Genomic DNA, 18714 nt, shown 5'->3' with positions numbered 1-18714 from the left:
GTGTGTTTCTCGGTGTCCGTGAAATTGAGGAATGGAGCACTATACGCTATACGGGAGATGATAAAGGCTTGTACCAGTCAAGTGATATTATTCTCTTTCATGCCGGTATGTTGGTAACAATTCTCAAAAGAAGCCGGCGCACCTGTGGACCGGCTTACGCGGTTGTCTACTGTACAGAGCGGCAGGCGGGGAGGACATCGAGGCACCCCAGCAGCCGCCGGAGAAAAACGCCCCCCACCCTCGCCTGACCCACCTGCGTAGCGCGCCACAGTAGAGATCACGCATCTCGGCCGCGTTCCTCGCTCGTGTGCGCGCCGCTCCTTCTCTCTCACTAGGTTGCAATCACCCTCAGCTCACCGCCTCGCTATGCTGAGTAATACTATTTCTATACTCTGCTTTCACTCTCTCTCCGCGCTCTCTCCCCTAGCTCGGCTAAGCTGCGGAAGCAATAAGAAACCCATCGAGGTTCTAACAGCTCCACAGTAACAGTGTCTACACCAGTGTTTCGCTTGCTAGGCACCTTTGCAAATCCTCTTGTAGTTTATCCAAATTCTTGCCGCGTCATTGCTTGTTTATTGTAGAAGGTTTTGCTAAAAATGGTAGTCTTCATGTTCGAAACCCCACAATCATTTGCCGCTTTCATTTAGTGCATCCCCAGTTTGAAGAATTAAGCCTCTAAAGGTTTCAGTTTGGCAAGGACAAACCTACTTTCTCGGAGTAACAAATGAGAAGGCGCTTCATTACGTCTTTAAAATCCAGTGTAGCAAAAGTATATGTTAATTGTCGGCTGTCGATGAAGACTTCGACTTACGAGGTCTTTTTGAAATGTACATGATCACGCTTCCAGGAAAAAAGACCGCTTTTATATTCGTTCTCTTTAACCCCTTTATTATTATTCCGCCCTTCCACACACCGAGTACTTGCGTCTTTCCTCTTCCGAAAGAATCCTGCTCCTGCTCTTCAGAAAATGCTGTTAGAGCAGCTTCGGCGCTGCGCTTGACGTCATCTCGGGTGTGGTAGCACCTTTCTTTGTGGTGTCTTTCGATTTAGTGGTACTGCCCAGTGTGGCACGGGTTATGTCTAGAGAACAAGGGAATTCATGAACCATCGCAGTGCTATGCTATACTATGCCTAAAAGCCCGGAATACGTCAACTTAATACATGCTATGTCATGTCACGTATATTACCCCATAATGAAGGCTGTAGGAAAATACGGCAGTCATCTACATTTCTAAAGCCACTTATATGAAGCCGGCTAAGCTTTGTTTAATAATATGCAAACCTTTGCCCGAAAAATTCCACTAAGGTCTGGCGCTAGAGTTTACTCTTGCACATCCCTGTGCTCTGTTTGCAGAGAGATCCTCCTTATATCAGAGAGCGGACTTTAAGTGCGAAAATTCCATGAAACTATCAACATTCATACTACATTTCTTATTGAATAAGTCCTCTCGGTTACTATTGCGGATGCAACTTTTAAAATACTCTAAAGATTATTTTGAGGAATGTAATATCATAGGCCAGTCATATATAAATTAAAAATCGAACTCTCCACGGCACTACGGTGCTTCCGATAAATCATAATGTCTTGGAAATTGCGTAAGCGGAAGGCGTCTTCAACTGTCAGGCTAGGAATGAATTTCTGTAGGAAACCCGCATGGCCCTTTCAAAGTCGACCTCTCCGGAACGATGACACAGATTGATAGGATTTATCGATCTTGATAGTGAAACCAGTTGTAAATTCCTGTGAAGACCTATAAACTGACCCCGGCTGAGCTAACCAACTTTGTTGTCTGGCCACTGCAAGGGTTATGAAAGGTGCTCCTTGGCAATCTGTCACCGCTACCATGATTACTTCCGAGAGTGTTACGCGGCACCACTGTGGCCAACAGTGAAACTGCCGATGATTGGCGGAAATGATTGGAGAGCTTGGCCATTGTCTTGCCATGGGAAAACCCTTTGCCTCATGCCTCCTTCAGGATACGACTTCTGTTCCGTACGTCCTTACGTTCACTGCTTTTGCCTTCCTGAGAATCACTGATCGGGGCTGCAGAACGGGGGAGGGGCCTGTAAGAAAGGCTGACGTATAGGTTGCGACCTCTTATCGCCACGCGCAAGATCCCCTGTTGTCGTGGTGTAATGTGTGGCAAGAAGTGCTGGCACACTTGGCACTCACACGGAATGATATGATTGTCATCTCGTGACAGCGGCAGCGCTCCTGTATCACATATAGGGTAGGTGGTTCATCTTCGCCCACCTCAAACTGGCCGCCAAGTACTTGTCAGGGGAGACTTCATAGCGTCTCATCAGTCGTGGCGCTAATCCTTCTCTAGTGCAAAGGGCAGTGCACAATCTACCCTCCTAAGTACGCAGCATAATTGCACCTGGCGCTACAACATCTCTTTGCCACACCGAACGCCTCGGGCCCCTCGTGGTACCTCAATGCACGGGCTGTTTGTTTGGACCAACAACGAAACTGTTCATTTGGAGAGTACGACCTCCTTACGACCTGGTTGAACGAGGTCGCCTTACGCCGCCTTCTTTGCCAGGTTATCGACTAGAGCTAATTTTGCAACGAACTGAGCACATTGGTCGTGGCTACGCCATCTCACTCGATGCAGGTGCTAACTACAGCACGGCAGGATGCCACGTTGTCGAACCTGGGGGATGAGAACAGACCACTAGCCAAATTTACACATTTTACGATTGGCAGCAGCACTCTGTCCTTCAGACCTACTCATAAATGGAGACCCAGCCGCCGCTGAAATTAGCGCGAGAATAAATTGAGCACTTTAGCGCGCATCTACGAGAAGGCCTGTCCAGCGAAAAGTGGAAGTTCTGGTGCGCATCGCTTGACTTGTATTTGTCTGGCTCAATCAGACAAACATTTCGGAGCACTGAACTTGACGGACGCACAATAGGCTGTGACGGACGCACACGTAGCAAGGACTTTCCTCCCAGCGTATGGCGTGCCCTCGCCTATGGTGCGCGAGAAAGGGGTGAGACGAGGGAGGAGGGACGTTCTTCTTCGGCCGCTGCTACGGTGGCTCGATGTCCTCTTCGCCTGAAGCTCCGTAGAGAGCGGAGCCAATGCGGCGTCTATTACGGCGTTGGCATCGCGAATTGCGGACGCCGTTGCAGAAGCATTTGGCAGACACCGTAGAGACGCGTTGCCGGCGCTCGTATGTATTCAAAGCGATTTGCGACAGGACTAAAGTACGCACCCGCGTGCGCCATTCGTATGCCATTGTGTGCCGTCTGAGTCGGTAGCTGATTCGGTAGCAGCGGTATTACTGATTTTTCTGGTTTAGTTTGGGGGAATATTATTAATATATTCAAGCCACGATGACTTACGCCTAATGCTTCATTCCGGGAAAGAACTTTTTTGCCAGAGAATGTCAGTTTACTGAGACGATCAGGACAGGCAAAGCTTTCCATTTGCATAGGTTTTCTTCGCAGGGCAGGCCGCGTTATCGTAAGCTTTTCAAAGTTGATACATTCTGATTTTGAGAGCATGACAAAGAGGTAACGCTTGCTGTATAATTAGGTACAATTCCAGCAGTTTAGCTAAATTTACGTGATGAAATGTCACTCATCATGCTTTTAAAGACAATATGTTGAAGGTCTGAATTTAAATGTATGAGCACTAAGCCAATTGACTCTTTCCCACCAAATGGCCATTGAGCGAACAAGACACCGTCTGTCGGCTGGACAAGGGAAACATGGCGCCTGAGTTCCTATGGGCTGTGACACCAATTCACGAGAGCGCGTCGCGGGGCCAAACGGGCGAAAGTGAACACCAGCTGCTGCGACAGAGCGCCATGAGGTGTTGTTGAGGGGAGAGAGCCTCGCCGCGACGCCATGTTATCCTCGCTCTCGGAAGCCTATATTATCGGCGTACCCTTTTCGCCCAAGCTGCGGCCTGCTTTCTAAAGTGCGAATCGGTAAGGCCAAATCAAATAGCGCCAAGTTAACACCTCATAGATAGCAGGTCTGTGTACTCTGCTTTATGACGTCATGCTACTTGGACCAAAATTTCCAATGCCATGCGCACCGGGACAAAAGCTGTGGCGTCAAAATCACCGCGGCTTACTCAGGAGCGTCCCCGTTAGACTCTATGGCAGTCGGGTAAGGTAGCATGACGTCACGGACCAAAGTGCAATGGCCGTGTGCTATCTAGGAGGCGCTGGCCAAGCATCTCAGCGCGCTCGCTTGCCCGCGAGGAGTTTATGACTCGAGGACCGCGCAGCGGCATTGAATTCGGCATAGCTTCTTTCGCGTTCACAATTCGTAAGGAGCGCTTAGGTGTCGGCGGATTTTATTTTATTTGTGTAAATAAGCAACAAAATGTTCTCCACTTCTTAGAAGTGTAATAATTAGAATTTGTATGGGGGAACTTAAGTAGCACATATGGAATGTCTATCGTTTTCGTTTGACCAATATTTTACTCGTATGTTCGCAAACCCATACAAATGCATTTTAGCATGGTTCTGCAGGCGATCTCATACGATTTATTTTCCAAATATGGAAAGTGTCTGTACCACATGTAAACTTTTCATTTCATCTTAAATACCGCATGGGTCGAAATTTCATAAAGGTTGGTGAAAAAAAGATGTAAATAACTATGGGCCCCTTTTCCTTTTCGACACCACGTAAATTATGAAAGCACATGTTATATGAAGAGATAATAACACAGTTATTTGCAAACAACGTACTAGCTTCACAACTTCATGGGTTCTTTAACGGTCCATCTTGCACGACACAACCTATTCAATACTATTATGACCTTGTATCTCATTTCGACACTGGCAGGCAAATTGTTTGCCTTTTCCTGGATTTTCAAAAGGCGTTTCATACTGTTTCACTCCCTTTGCTTTCAGGAAAACTAGCATTACTAAATATTGACCATACAGTTCTAGCTTCAATCGAACACTATCTATCGGTCGCCGACAGTGCGTAGTATTAAATGGCAGGAAATCGAGTTTCGTAGATATCACATCGGGTGTCCCACAGCGCTCAGTTTTCGGGCCATTCTTACTTTTATTATATATAAATTACATTTGTTCAGGAAATAATTGTTATACGGTTGTTTGACAATGAATGCGTCTTATATGGCAAAATTGGAAAAGAAGATGACGTTCCCCTGTTACAAAGTGACTTATCATGTGTTGTAGGATTGATAATGAGCTTAAATACTATAGAAACTAAAAAAATGCATTTATGATGCTTTTACACGTAAAAAAACAGGCTTACCTCAAATTATATCGTCAGCAATAACATAGTTCGGAACAATTACACTATAAATTCTTCGGTGCGACATTTTCAGCCGAGTGTTCATGGAATGCTCCCGTGGATAGATGGGTCGCCATGGTTTCCAGGACCTTAAATATTACATAGCGAAAGCTCAGACACATGCCGCCTTCTTTGAAATCAATTGATTAGGCAACATACGTTCGGCTATGCTTGTGCCGTGTGGGACCCTTGGCAAAAAACACTAAGGGCCAAACAATGAAATGTTCCTTACCTCAGTAAGGAAGCCTTCATTGCGGTGAGGCTACCTTATGTCACTCTGAAAGCTTCCTTACTGAGGGACCCTCGGTGAAGGCTTCCTTGATGCTTCCTCAGCGTAAGGTAGTTCCGAAGCTACCTTCATGCGTCCTTACGCTGCTCCTGGCCCTGAACGAGCGCTTCACCTCACTGCTTAGCTACATGACGCTTACTTGCGCATGCGCGCTGTCGCCCACCTGCGGAGAAGCGAGAGTACGGTACGTCTTGCCAGGCATCTTCGTTTCAGCCACGCGTGTGGCATGATAGCGTTGCTAGGCGTTGCTAGGCGTTGCACGACGCCGGCGTGCCAGCGTTGCTGGAGCACATCAAGTTTTGCACTGTGATGTGGTACTTTTTTGCGTTTAGTAAACAAAACTACAAGAAAGCGTCCACGCATTTCTATATCAGCTCTTCAACTTAAAAATTGCGCGACGATACAACATTTCTTTATTGAATAATGGCGTTAGCGTAAAGCTTTTAAGCGATAATCTCGAACCCCGGCATGCGGCAACCGCTCCTTACGTGAGGACGGGCGAAGGGAGCTTTCAGAGTACGCTTGCTTCCTCCATCGGTCCTTCGCTGTAAGGAGGCCTCACGTAAGGTTAGGAAGCGCTCGAAGGAAAGGAACATTTCATTGTTTGGGCCTAAGTGATAAACTGGAAAAAGTCCGTAGCAGAGCTGCAAGGTTTGTCTTGTACCGGTACTCCAGAAACGATAGCTTTACCAATATGAAAAATGAAATAGGATAGAAAATTCTGTCCTCTCGTCGAAAAAAATACGAAGTAAACTTTTTTATCAAATATTTCATGGTAAAACTGCTATTCGAACGGAAATATACTTACACAAGCCTCATTATGTCTCTGCACGTACTGCTCATCGTTTCAGGATTCTAGAATACCGCGCAGAAACTAATATGTATGCTATTTCATTTTCTGTTCATTCCATTACGGAATTGAATCGCCTATCAAGTCAGCAAGTTTACTATGTCAATAAAGAAGTGTTCTTTTTGGAAATGTATCCCCCTTTCTATAACCCCTTCGGGCTAAGCGGGGTAGTCATTGAATAAAAAAAAAGAAAAAGAAAAAAAAAAACAAGTGACAATGGGAATGCGCTTTGGCATGAAGGGCTTCATTCGTTCAATAATGAATGCAAAATATTCAAGGTGCTGTTAGGCCTAATATATCCGAGCAGTTGTAACATTGTATTAGCACGAGATCTCACCTAGTCAATAGTGTTGACTATGTGAGCCAATTGAGATGTAAGTGTACTGTAGCGAAGCTTAAGTTCTTTCACTTTTCAAGATGTCTGCAATAATGAGGCATATTCGAAACTCTCTCAATCTGCTTTGCAAATTATTTTTGCCAGATGAAATTTGTCTGCTATATGTTCTCAGAATTGAGAGATAAGTTGTTGACGCAAAACATCAGAATCAGGACTGAAAAGTCCTGAGGTGACCCTGCTTATGCTAATAGGCTCGTTTAATTCTTGCGCCGGAGATGCTGCTGCAGTGCTCGGCTTAAGATATACTGATTGTATTTTTAATGTCATTGAGCTCCATTACATAATGACGCCAAACATAAATGTTATGTCAACGTGGATTACTAAAATATAAGTGCAAAAACACCGCAGTGCAAACGCCGCAGTAAAACGCTTACTTTATTGCAAAATCGCATCTGAAGTGTCCCTATTGCTCCAGCACAGTTCCATTTACCGGCCACGAGCAAAGAGGTGGGACGTTGCATGCGCGTCACCGCCCTTTACTGTCATTGGTAACGTCGGTGAGTAAGAGATCGCCCAACAGCCGGTAGTCCGGCTTTTCGCGTAAAACGCGACTACTTGAGCAGAAGCTTAGCAAAAGCACAGCTGACGCCATGTGAAGTCATACCGTTTAAGCGGCTTGCAGAAATTTCCCTTGTCGCCCGGGAGACCGCACGGCGGCGCGCCAAGCAAGATGACTGCAACGAGTGTACACACTTCAATCCTAACTCGTTCTTGCTGCTTGCTTTCCTCTTTGACAGCAAAGAATGCTTGGAAGGGTAAGCTTACGGTTTTTTCATCTCGCACGGAGTACAAAGCTTCATGGTGCCACATCATTTAACACTGACGGTATGGAATGCAGTTATTCTGCCGATGACAACATAATAACAGTAGAGCTAGTATCCTCTGGTAAAATGTCAGCCTAACACAGAATCGAGATTACTTTTCATGGGCGTACAATTGTATTCATTCAGACAATAATGAATGCTTCCCGCTATTTGTTTCGCGATGTCGTGCCCGTGTGCTGAGACATGGGGAGAGTCAACAAGAGAGCGCGGTCTGCGCGTGACCAACTGAAAAAAAAAACTTTTTGTCATCCGGCAGATAGTTATCAACAGTAACGTAATTGAATTCTTGTTTCCAAGAATTGACTTCTGATGCCAGCTCTCTCCTTCAGCATGTCATTTCATTTATTAAACCTCATGGGCCCCAGTTGGGGTATTACATGAGGGATAGTTTTTAATTACAGTGAAAGTGTGACACCGGTGCCGCCTTGAATTGATTTGAATCGGAGTGGTGCACGGCAATTGCAGGTAGATGGTTCCAGTCCCGTGCGGTCATCACAAAAAAGGAGTGAAGATGAGTGGTAGTTTACGCTGGGGGAGGGTAAACCGGTATGGGACAGTTTGTACGGCTAGAGAAGAGATGAACTGGCAAGATAACTGGAACTTGAAAGGGAGCATTATAAAATTTGCGGTAAAGGCATAGTGTAGACATGTGGCATCGCAATTAAAGGTTGGTAAGATGACCATGAGCCTTAAGCTTGGAAACGTGTGGAATGGTAAGAATACACTGAATAACTAAAACGAGCTGCATGATTTTGGACTGATCCGAGAATATTAGATGTGTTAGATTGATGAGGGTCCCAGACAGCGCATGCGCATTCCATCGTTGGGCGAACAATTGCAAGATAAGCTACTAGTTTCACTGATGTGGGAGCGAGTCTTAAGTGCCTACGAAGAAAGCACAAAGCGCGATTCGCGGAGTTAGCTGTGTTTGTTCCGTGGGTTGACCAGGAGAGATTGCTTGAAAATATTACGCCAAGATATTTATCAGATTCAGCGGATGGTGTTGCGGAGCTGGAAATGATGTATTGCGCTGGCTGGTAATTCGGCCTGCGGTAGAAAGATATTAATGAAGTTTTCTTTACATTTAAAGACATTAACCAAGTGTTACACCAGGACTCAATAAGGTTGAGGTCGTTTTGAAGAATATTATTATCTGCGCTGTTTGAAATGAAACGATATACTACGCAGTCGTCTGCGGCCAGTCTACCCTCGCCAACCATAACTCTATTATAGACTACTGCCTATGATTATCTGAGCGGGAACCAGCGGGCCCACGTTGCTGCCCGAGTTTATACCATGCGGGCCCCGCACACCGGAAACTGGAGACCCTATGGAACCCATATACCTTACATGTTTCAACCTCCCCCCCCCCCCACTACCACATGTCGCGCCGTTTATAGCCCCTTCCTCATTATATCCTGCTCAGGAGGAGAAATGTGCTGGGCGGAAACGGCAACCAAACACTTCACCTAAGCATTTATTAAAACATACAACCCACCTTCTGCTGCCACAAGTGTCAGGACTGTGGAGAGTATGCCTCGCTGTATGACACCACATGGACTTGCCCCAACACTGCCAACCTTCTGCTAATCGCAAACCCTACCACCGAACAGTGAGAGGCTATTCTGTCCACTTCAAACCCGCGTGACCAGCAGCAGCTGATGTGGCTGGCCGGGCGGGCGGAGGCAGTCTTAGGACTTTTTGATTGAGGAGTACCCCTCGCTAGCGCAACACGGAAGTAAGGAGAAGCTCTCGAAGCTCTCGAAGAAGCAGAAGTTTTTTTTCATTTCATGTAATAAATATTTTATCGTCTTCCTCTACGGATCGAATAGAACTGAAGTAGCATTTTGTTACGTCTTAAAATGAATTGTAATTATGTCTTTACGGGAAAGCGTTAAGTCGCTCGTTGCAATGGCTCATACCAGAAAATATATAACACCAGGGATTGCTTATACCGCCGTAAGCAAGTAAAGATTCAATGGCTGAACACGTTAGAAGAAACGGAAGTCAGAAAGAACGAACGAAACACAGCACGAACTAAAGAAGAAAGAAGGAGAGAAAAAAAGAAATGACAGAAAGACAGAAAGAAAGAAAAAAGAAAGAAAGAACGCAAGAAAGAACCCAGGAATGTTCAGATAGTGCATTAGCTCCTCGCATGTGTCGTTGAGGAGTTCGACCTACACCGACATACGTTTGCTTCACACTGCGGCTCGTTATGTCTTGCAAGAAATCTGGCGCCTCCGATTGTATAACTTAATGCATTACCACGTGCGCAGCAGGCTTTCCCATTCACGTGTTACAGGAGTGTCACATGCTGCTGATTTTAATTATAATTGGTGGAATATTAGCCACAGAAATAGAATGAAGAGTTCTTGCGTAATTGGACTAGTACTAGGATGTCCCAGTTGAGTCTCATTTTGTCCCTCATATACATGAATTTTCACCTACTAAAGCTGTATTATTGGTAATATTGTGACACCTTAAAAGGTTTAGGGTACCACTCTTTGTCTTCAGTTCGAATAACTACTTGCATTCAGAGTGCCTTCAAGGACTATAGCGTAATTCATGCCAGTTAGAAATATAACATGTCATCATATATTAACAGAACCGAAAATAAGACACAAACATGAGGTTTGAACAGTTGCGACCATTGTTGGGCTCCCCGCATCACGCGTGTGTTACAATGCTTTACATTATCTTCTTTATTTGTGTTTACGAGGCGCACATGGTAATGATGTCACGGGGACTTTAGAGAAGGTCTTTTATTGCGGAGCTTGGTTGACACCGCACGCGACAGCACAATTAGAGCAGTGAACGTTGAAGTAACTAACCTATCGACTAAGTAGACTTCAAAGTAGGGCGATAATTCAGTTTGTCCTTAATGTAGACAGGAGCCTCCAGCGCAAATAAAGTGCATTACAGCACAGCAATATTAAGAAGATGAATGTACTTATTTGGGCCCCTTCTATGGTGAGTCCTGTGGTGAAAGTGGTCGTGCTCTTTTGGAATCAGTGCTTGTGAATAGTGTCTATGTTACCTTAGCCTTCACATGAGTACACAAACGCAGACACTGTGGTACTCTCCATTTCTCACAAGTCAAGGATACCTATGGTTGCAGTATGGAGACAGACTATCAGCCGTCACCGGATGTTGAATCGTCTCAGAGCATTGCAGGCCGCTACACTTTAACGTCACAACCCTTCCACAAAACCAGGCAGCAGTCGGATGCGCTTCATCCCTGCATGCTAAATCATGTGTCGGAGGTGTTCCCATTCTAGTATCTTCTACCTGCGCTCATTGCGTCGTCGTGGGTTAGAACAAGGTACAATGACGGATATTCTTAAATAAAGCAATCTAGCGCTGTTTTTCAAGGTGACTCTATATTAATGACATCAACATGCTTAATTGTATTTGCTCTTGCACAGAAAAAATAAAGGTTCACTTTCACTCTGCATTTCTTGTGGATATTTCCCTGAGAAAGCTCCTATACAGAATAAGTGGTGTGACAGATAAAGAGGATGGCTTTTCCTACGAACGAAATACAACCAGCGAAAAATGCACAACAAATTCAGCATATACATTTTCCCAATAGTACATTAAACAGATACTTTCTTTAGGCAAATGAGTCTAAATTGTTCCGGAATCAGGAATTGCCTGGAAAATACAGAACACAAAGGCACAATACACATGTAGATATGTGCTTCTATTAACAAAATATTGGTCTCCGAAAATAGAGATTCTTACAAGACTACATTGTTGTCCGTAAAGAGGATCAATGTAGATGTCTGGTGGTAAGGTTGTGGTTGTAAAACATCCTATTCCTACCTTATAAACATAGGTGAACACCAGAACGTTAGTTGTAGTCGTATCAGTTTAACATTTAAAAAATTGGCCAGAGCGCACCTCACGATCAACGTCCACGTTAATAGGATAAGCACTGCAGCTATGAAAATGCCAATTGCATTGCGAAATTATTCCGTTCTCTCCAAAGAACTTGAATTTTCAATTGCGGTCACCTTCAGTAGGGGAAGAGACCGTAATCATCACATACTCAGTCATCTTTCATTACAGGCTGGAACGCAGGGTGTACCGGCTACCTCACCCAAAGCTCTACAAAGAAGAACGTACAACACTCAGAAAACTAGAGAGTACCACTTACAATCACGAAATACTCATGCACATCATCATCATCATCAGCCTGGTTACTCCTACTGCAGAGCAAAGCCCTCTCTTACTTCTCCAACTACCCCGTTCATGTATTAAATGTGGCCATGGTGTCCCTACAAACTTCTTAATCTCTTCCGCCCACCTAACTTCTTGCCGCCCCCTGCTACGCTTCCCTTCCCTCGGAATCCAGTCCGTAACCCTAAATGACCATCGGTTATCTTCCCTCCTCATTGCGTGACCTGCCCATGCCCCATTTCTTTTTCGTTATTTCAACTAAGATGTCATTAACTCGCGTTTGTTCCCTCACCCAATCTGCTCCTTTCTTACCCTTAATAGCTGGTTGCGTAGTCCTCAGTTTAAGTAGAACGCTTTTCGTAAGCCTCCAGCTTTCTGCCCCGTACGTGAGTACTGGTAAGACACAGCTGTTATATACTTTCCTCTTGAGGGATAATGGCAACCTGCTGTTCATGATCTGAGAATACCTGCCAAACGCACCCCAGTCCATTCTTCTTCTTGTGATTATTTCAGTCTCATGATCAAGATCCGCGGCCACTACCTGCCCTAAGTAGATGCATTCTCTTACCACTTCCAGTGCCTCGCATCCTATCGTAAACTGCTTTTCTCTTCCGAGACTGTTAAACATTACTTTTCTGCAGATTAATTTTAAGACCCACCCTTCTGCTTTGCCTCTCCAGGTCAGTGAGCATGCATTGCAGTTGGTCCCCTGAGTTACTGAGCAAGGCAATATCATCAGCGAATCGCAAGTTACTAAGGTATTCTCCATTAACTCTTATCCCCAATTCTCCCCAGTCCAGGTCTCTGAATACCTCCTGTAAACACGCTGTGAATAGCATTGGAGAGATCGTATCTCCCTGCCTGACGCCTCTCTTGATTGGAATTTTGTTGCGGTCTTTATGGAGGACTACGCTGGCTGTGGAGCCGCTATAGATATTTTTCTGTATTTTTACCCACGGCTTGTCTACAACCTGATTCCGTAATGCCTCCATGACTGCTGAGGTTTCGAGTGAATCAAACGCTTTCTCGTATTCAATGAAAGCTATATATAAGGGTTGGTTATATTCCGCACATTTCTCTATCACCTGATTGATAATGTGAATATGGTCTGTTGTTGAGTAGCCTTTACGGAATCCTGCCTGGTCCTTTCGTTGACAAAAGTCTAAGGTGTTCCTGATTCTATTTGCGATTACCTTAGTCAATAGTAATAACTAATAACTCTCCCCTGCTATTCCTAGTGCCTATGCCATATTCCCCCACTGCCTTGTCTCCAGCCTGCTTCTTGCCTACCTTGGCATTGAAGTCGCCCATCAGTATAGTGTATTTTGTTTTCACTCTACTCATCGCCGATTCCACGTTTTCATAGAAGCTTCCGACTTCCTGGTCATCAGACTGGATGTAGGGGCGTAAACCTGTACGACCTACATTTTGAACCTCTTATTAAGTTTCACAACAAGACCTTCCACCATTTCGTTAATGCTATAGAGTTCCTGTATGTTATCAGCTATATTCTTATTAATCAGGAATCTGACTCCTAGTTCTCGTCTCTGCAGATAGCTCTTCTAACTTTCCCGTGTCGGGCATGTCCTCTCCAGTATCTGGTGCCTTCAACGCTACAGGTTCAATTTTATTCAGTTCGGACGTGCTCTGAATATCAGCTTGCTGCGCCTCCGACCCTTTCTCATTGTTCGACAACGTCGGCCCCACAACTACCGCCTTTGCAGCGAGCTCCCGAACTCTCGATCTGGTTAAAGCCTGAACGCTAGCCTCACCAAACAAAAGCCCCTTCTCGCGCCGGAGGTGATCGGACCACTTCGAAAATGGGTACGGGTACTGGGGGGGGCAGCATAGATGACACTGCGGCCTCCGTCTCAAGTGCTCCGAAAGGTCCTTCAATAAGCACTTTTGCTACGGGCAGACACACGTTATGAGCTTCCACGGCTTGCTTGATCCATGCGCACTCGCCCGTTAACATATCGGGTTCTACGTAAGAGGGGTGAACTACATCCATTGTAGCTGCGGAATCACGAAGCACTCGGCACTCTTTCCCTTTCACGAGGAGGTCTCGCATGTAAGGCTCTAGAAGCTTCATGTTCTCGTCAGTGCTGCATAATGACAAAAACACGACTTTTGTTTTTGTTTCTGGACACTGCGCCGTAAAGTGACCCGGCTTCTGGTACGTATAACAAACGCGCGCTTGCCTCGTCTCGAACCGCTTTCTGCGTTCGGCTTTGGCTGCCGCCGTCTCCTTACGTTCGGTCGGAGTGCTTTCACTCGCATCCGCACTACGTGTGTCCTCCCTTGCTCTCATGGGTGTGAACTTCGGCCTCTCAAACTTGGAGCCAAATTCACCCTTTTGACAGTCCTTAGCTCCGCGAGCCCGACGCGTCACAAACTCCTCGGATAGCTCGGCGGCTTTAGCCACCGTACTAACGTCTGTCCTATCCAAGACCCAGTACCGCACGTTCTCAGGTAACCGACTATAAAACTGTTCCAACCCCGAAACACTGTAGAACTTTCTCGTGGTCACCAAACGCTTTCTCTTCTTTGAGCCACTCCTGCATGTTTGACATTAGCCTGTAGGCAAACTCTGTATATGACTCACTTCTGCCTTTCTCATTTTCCCGAAACTTCCGACGGAAAGCCTCCGCTGACAGCCTGTACTTTTTTAGCAGACTCGATTTCACTTGGTCGAAATCCTCTGCCTCCTCTCTCTTCAAGCGAGCGACTACGTCGGCCGCCTCGCCGGGTAACAAAGTGAGCAAGCGCTGTGGCCACGTTTCCCGAGACAACCCCTGCTTCTCGCACGTTCGCTCAAAGTTAACCAGGAACAAACCAATGTCCTCTCCAAGCTTAAACGGCCGCATCAGGTCAGTCATTTTGAACGATACTCATTCTCCTGCACCGTGTGTCTCACTTCCATTACGAGCGCGTTCCATCTCTACCTCGAGACGCTTCATTTCCAAAGCGTGTTGACGGTCGCGCTCTTCTTTTTCTTTCTGCTCTTTCCGTTCGCGTTCGTCTTTCTCTTTTTGCTCTTTGCGTTCGCGCTCCTGCCTTTTTGCCGTCTCCCTCTCCTCAATGGTCTCAAGGCATTCCGACAGCTCGTCATCCTCAGCTTCTAACTCAAGAATAGCCCTTAGCAGTTCTGGTTTTCTGAGTTTGTCTGAGACATCCAGACCCAAGTCTATTGCAAGCTCCAGCAATTTCGGTTTGCGCAACGACTTCCAATCCATGGCTGCTCTGAATGCTGCTTTCTCTACTGCCTACTATTGTCTTGCCGCAAACTAACCCGGCAGCAACGACAACCACAATTACCAGCTCTGTTTCTGACACTAACGAAAGCCTGGCAAAACTCAGAAGAAGAAAGTCCCGCACTCCCCAAACCTCGCAGCCAAGAATTCAGCGCAGTCGTTCCGCTGCAGGCAACCAGTCATCACACAGGGCTCGTTGCACTGCTCCCAGATGGTCGTTGTGCTGCTCAGCATACAGTCGACCGCATATCTTCGCTGCTGGCCTCCGTTGTCGCGATCTCACCGCTGGCAGCCAGTTGTTGCATCTGGGTCACAAGCCCCAAGGGTAGCGTTGGCCTGGCGGCCTGGGGCACAACTGGAAGCATCCGAAGGTCCTGGCAAAGGATGAGTCGATTGCTAACAGAACAACTTGTTTATTATAGCATCGCAAAGGAGCGGCCGGTCAGGTCGACCGAAGTGGAGAGACGGGAGACCACGTTACTTGACGGAAGAAATCGGAGCCTGTCTCTTGGCGTCCGGGGGCAGCTGCTTTTATACTCTCGGAGTCGAGGGCAAGAAGGAATGGCTTGCGAGAGGCGCCCGTGACGGCGGCGCGCGGACACGTTGAGACGAGAAGTGACGCATCCGCCGGGCCGGCGCCGGTCAGACCTCCTCGCTTCACAGTTGGGGAGCTCCTCTCCTCGGCTGCCGCGCTTTGACAAGCGTGGGCACCGACATGTACACACACACACACACACACACACACACACACACACACACGAAGACACGTGGCATTGAAACATGCCTGGACGCGCTTGGGAGGAAGCGTTGCGGCAGCGCTGAATGGGCCAAAATGTCCGCCGCTTTGAACGAAGCCCCGGCGTCCGTTGCATCCGCGCCGGCTATACCGCGCGTCGGAGGCGAAACGTAACACTACTCACCAGGTAAGTACCGGTTGCCAGCTCTAGGCAGCTTCCAATAGGTGCGGGTCATTCTCTGCACCGAGAATATCAGTGGTTGGACCAGCAGCGCTCACGAGCCGCGCCTAGAAGTTTCCATAGGCCTTCTTTCCAGATCCTAATCCCCCACCCACCCCTAAAGAAGCACAAGGCGCGGCAACATTTGTACCCATCACGCAGCTGTTCGGTTCCTCGCAACAATGAGTTTCCAGTTCAGTAGGTTCCACGCATACCAAAGGCGATGCTCTACAACTAGGCCATCGTATCTGCTTTCTTCTAGCGAGAAACCAAAAAGGCACTGTTGCAACAGTTAGAGAAAGCACTTCAATAATAATTAAAAATACAACTTGTGTGACAAATCTCGAGCTCGCACGACTCTGTATAGCAAACACATTTCTTTATACCACATTTACGGTAGGAAAAAAAAGCAAATGCACGTTCCTCCATACTTGTTAACTGCAAATAACATGGTTAAGACAATAGGAATAGACGTAAAACAAATAAAATTTTAGTGTCATTACGACGAGCTCCTCGACCCAAATGAAGCGCATGAAGGCGCTTCTCCAAAGTACACGCATCAGGCAGCCCCGGAAACAGGAACTTCAAGGGTAACCCTGAAGAGGCCAGTTAACACGGTTTCCACGAATGCCAGATCACTACTGCTGCGCACGTGCACATCGTTCACACCAAACAGCAGTGACTAGAAGGGCATTAGTAGCGTTCCACGTCGTTTATAGCTATATGGGAGTGTCCACTCTTGAGGTAAGTGTTCTGTGGAGATGATAAATTGGTTGCTTAAAATCTGGGTGTGTGCTTACAGCATCGCATCCACAAGTAGTTGGTACGGAAAACTTTTTTAGCGCGCAGATGATATACACAAAAAGAAAAGGAATCAATCAAGCACAAGCTTCTGTGCCTGTGTTAGCTTTTTAGTATCCATGATTTCTATTATCCCAAAAAGTTGGGTCATGGAATGCCAACTAACCAGACTTGCCACATGCTTGACAAAGGCAATGATGTTGACGCTAATTGAATAATATTCGCATCGCATGTAATGTTATCAATTAGGTTATAAATATATTTTATTGTCAGCCGTTCGGCAGGGTATTTTAGTATATACCGCAACGGGCGCCACCATCATGTATGCATCTTCCGTTATAGCACTTTCCAACTATGCAACTACGAAGCCGCGACGTATGCTTATCGCTACGGTCCTGTAAAGAAAAATTTGAAATATTGAGTATACGTATGTGTTCATTAAGTTCAAACCGACTCTAAATAACATCACCTGGAGCGTACATAGAAAGGAGGCCTTTCCACGATGAAAACTAAATGTGTTACACATTCTAATATCCATGTTACCTTGAATTAAAATGCACACTGGGATAAAGACAGGACAGACGACAACAAGCACTGACTTCTAACTTTTGTATTGCGATAGGAACTACGAAGACACTCTAGGTGTATTTATGCCGTCAGCACCGCCTTGATGTTTTGTATGAGGTCCATGGACGATAAAACTGTCGCTGCGCGGCGTATGCTGTACATGCGACTGAAAGCACACGAGGTGAGCCGACGATGGCGGCTCAATCTGGCGCCCTCCGTGTTCTGTTGCGCGAAACGCGTAGACGGATGGGAGGGAGGGGGGCGGAGTTGTTCTCCGGCAGCAACTGCGCATTACGCAACAGGGCGCCAATGGAACTGAAGATCGCGGCTCAATGTCGCACGCGAAAGGGAGGAAAGCAGTGGCACTCGTTTCGCGTGCCTGCTACGCTGTCCTTGGCTTGCCGTTCGACCGAAAATGTAATTAGTAAAAGACTGCACATACATAGGGACTCTTCTTTAGGAATCTGAAACTGAGCTGGCACTCCTTCGAATACGGGTTTCACTTTCGTATAATGACTCATTCCGCTGGTAGAGGTATCAACCACATATGAAATATAGCTTTATATTCGCAATTCTGCTGAGACAAGTGCTAACTCATTTGTCTAAAAAAAAAAGCAAGACTGAGGAATTTAAATGATGTGCGGCTCTAATAGTGTTAACAATAATGTTTTTCTAATCAACTTTTTCTTATAGTCTTTGGGCGTATTGTCTCAATTGCAAAAGGAAGCTGAGCCGGTGCTGATAGCACAGCGTTGGCTAAATTTTATGGCTTAAAAGCACTTTCGAGAAATTGGTTTTAAATACGTGACCTGACATGCATGGCTGTTTCCGGTACCAGATTTAGGTACAGCACTTTAGCCACAACTACTGCAAAACTCTATAATTGCGCGGGACTAAGTGTTCGTGATTTGACAATGTAGGGCATATTCGCTGTACTTGTACTTTCGAGCTACTACCGTACGGTATACTTTAGCCGCAACACTGCACAGCGTGAGTGCTTGGTGCGTGTGTGTGTGCGTGTGTGTGTAGGGGGGGAGATGTTTCCCATTTATGCTTGAGTGTTCCAAGGTTATGCGAGGAAAGACACAAAATGATATATGAATCCGGCTGTTCTAGGCCAAAAAAGATAGAATTGAACTTACACCATACATGTAATGCACACAACCCTTTCCGTTTTCGTAAGCTTTGCCGCTAGCATCACGGCAGCCGAGATAAAACCCCGCCTGTTGAAAAGCAAGAGGCAACTTGTAAGTACTATAAATAATTTTCTTACATCGAGATAAAGTAGTAGCACGAGAACAATTT

General features: G+C 46.2%; 1 long non-coding RNA gene across 1 annotated transcript in view; it reads right to left on the bottom strand.

Annotated features, from left to right (window-relative positions):
* Positions 1-18550: 18550 nt before the first annotated feature.
* Positions 18551-18714, bottom strand: part of LOC140216476 (uncharacterized) — a 304566-nt gene continuing 304402 nt past the window's right edge. Inside the window, exon 3 of the long non-coding RNA XR_011893159.1 lies at positions 18551-18632. This is a non-coding gene — a long non-coding RNA (uncharacterized lncRNA). The remainder of the gene's footprint in view (positions 18633-18714) is intronic.

This window comes from Dermacentor andersoni, chromosome 3, assembly GCF_023375885.2.
Source record: "Dermacentor andersoni chromosome 3, qqDerAnde1_hic_scaffold, whole genome shotgun sequence".
In the NCBI taxonomy this organism is placed as follows: Eukaryota; Metazoa; Arthropoda; class Arachnida; order Ixodida; family Ixodidae; genus Dermacentor; species Dermacentor andersoni.
The sequence above is the reverse complement of the archived record's forward strand: the minus strand, read 5'-3'. Positions and strand labels throughout refer to the sequence as shown.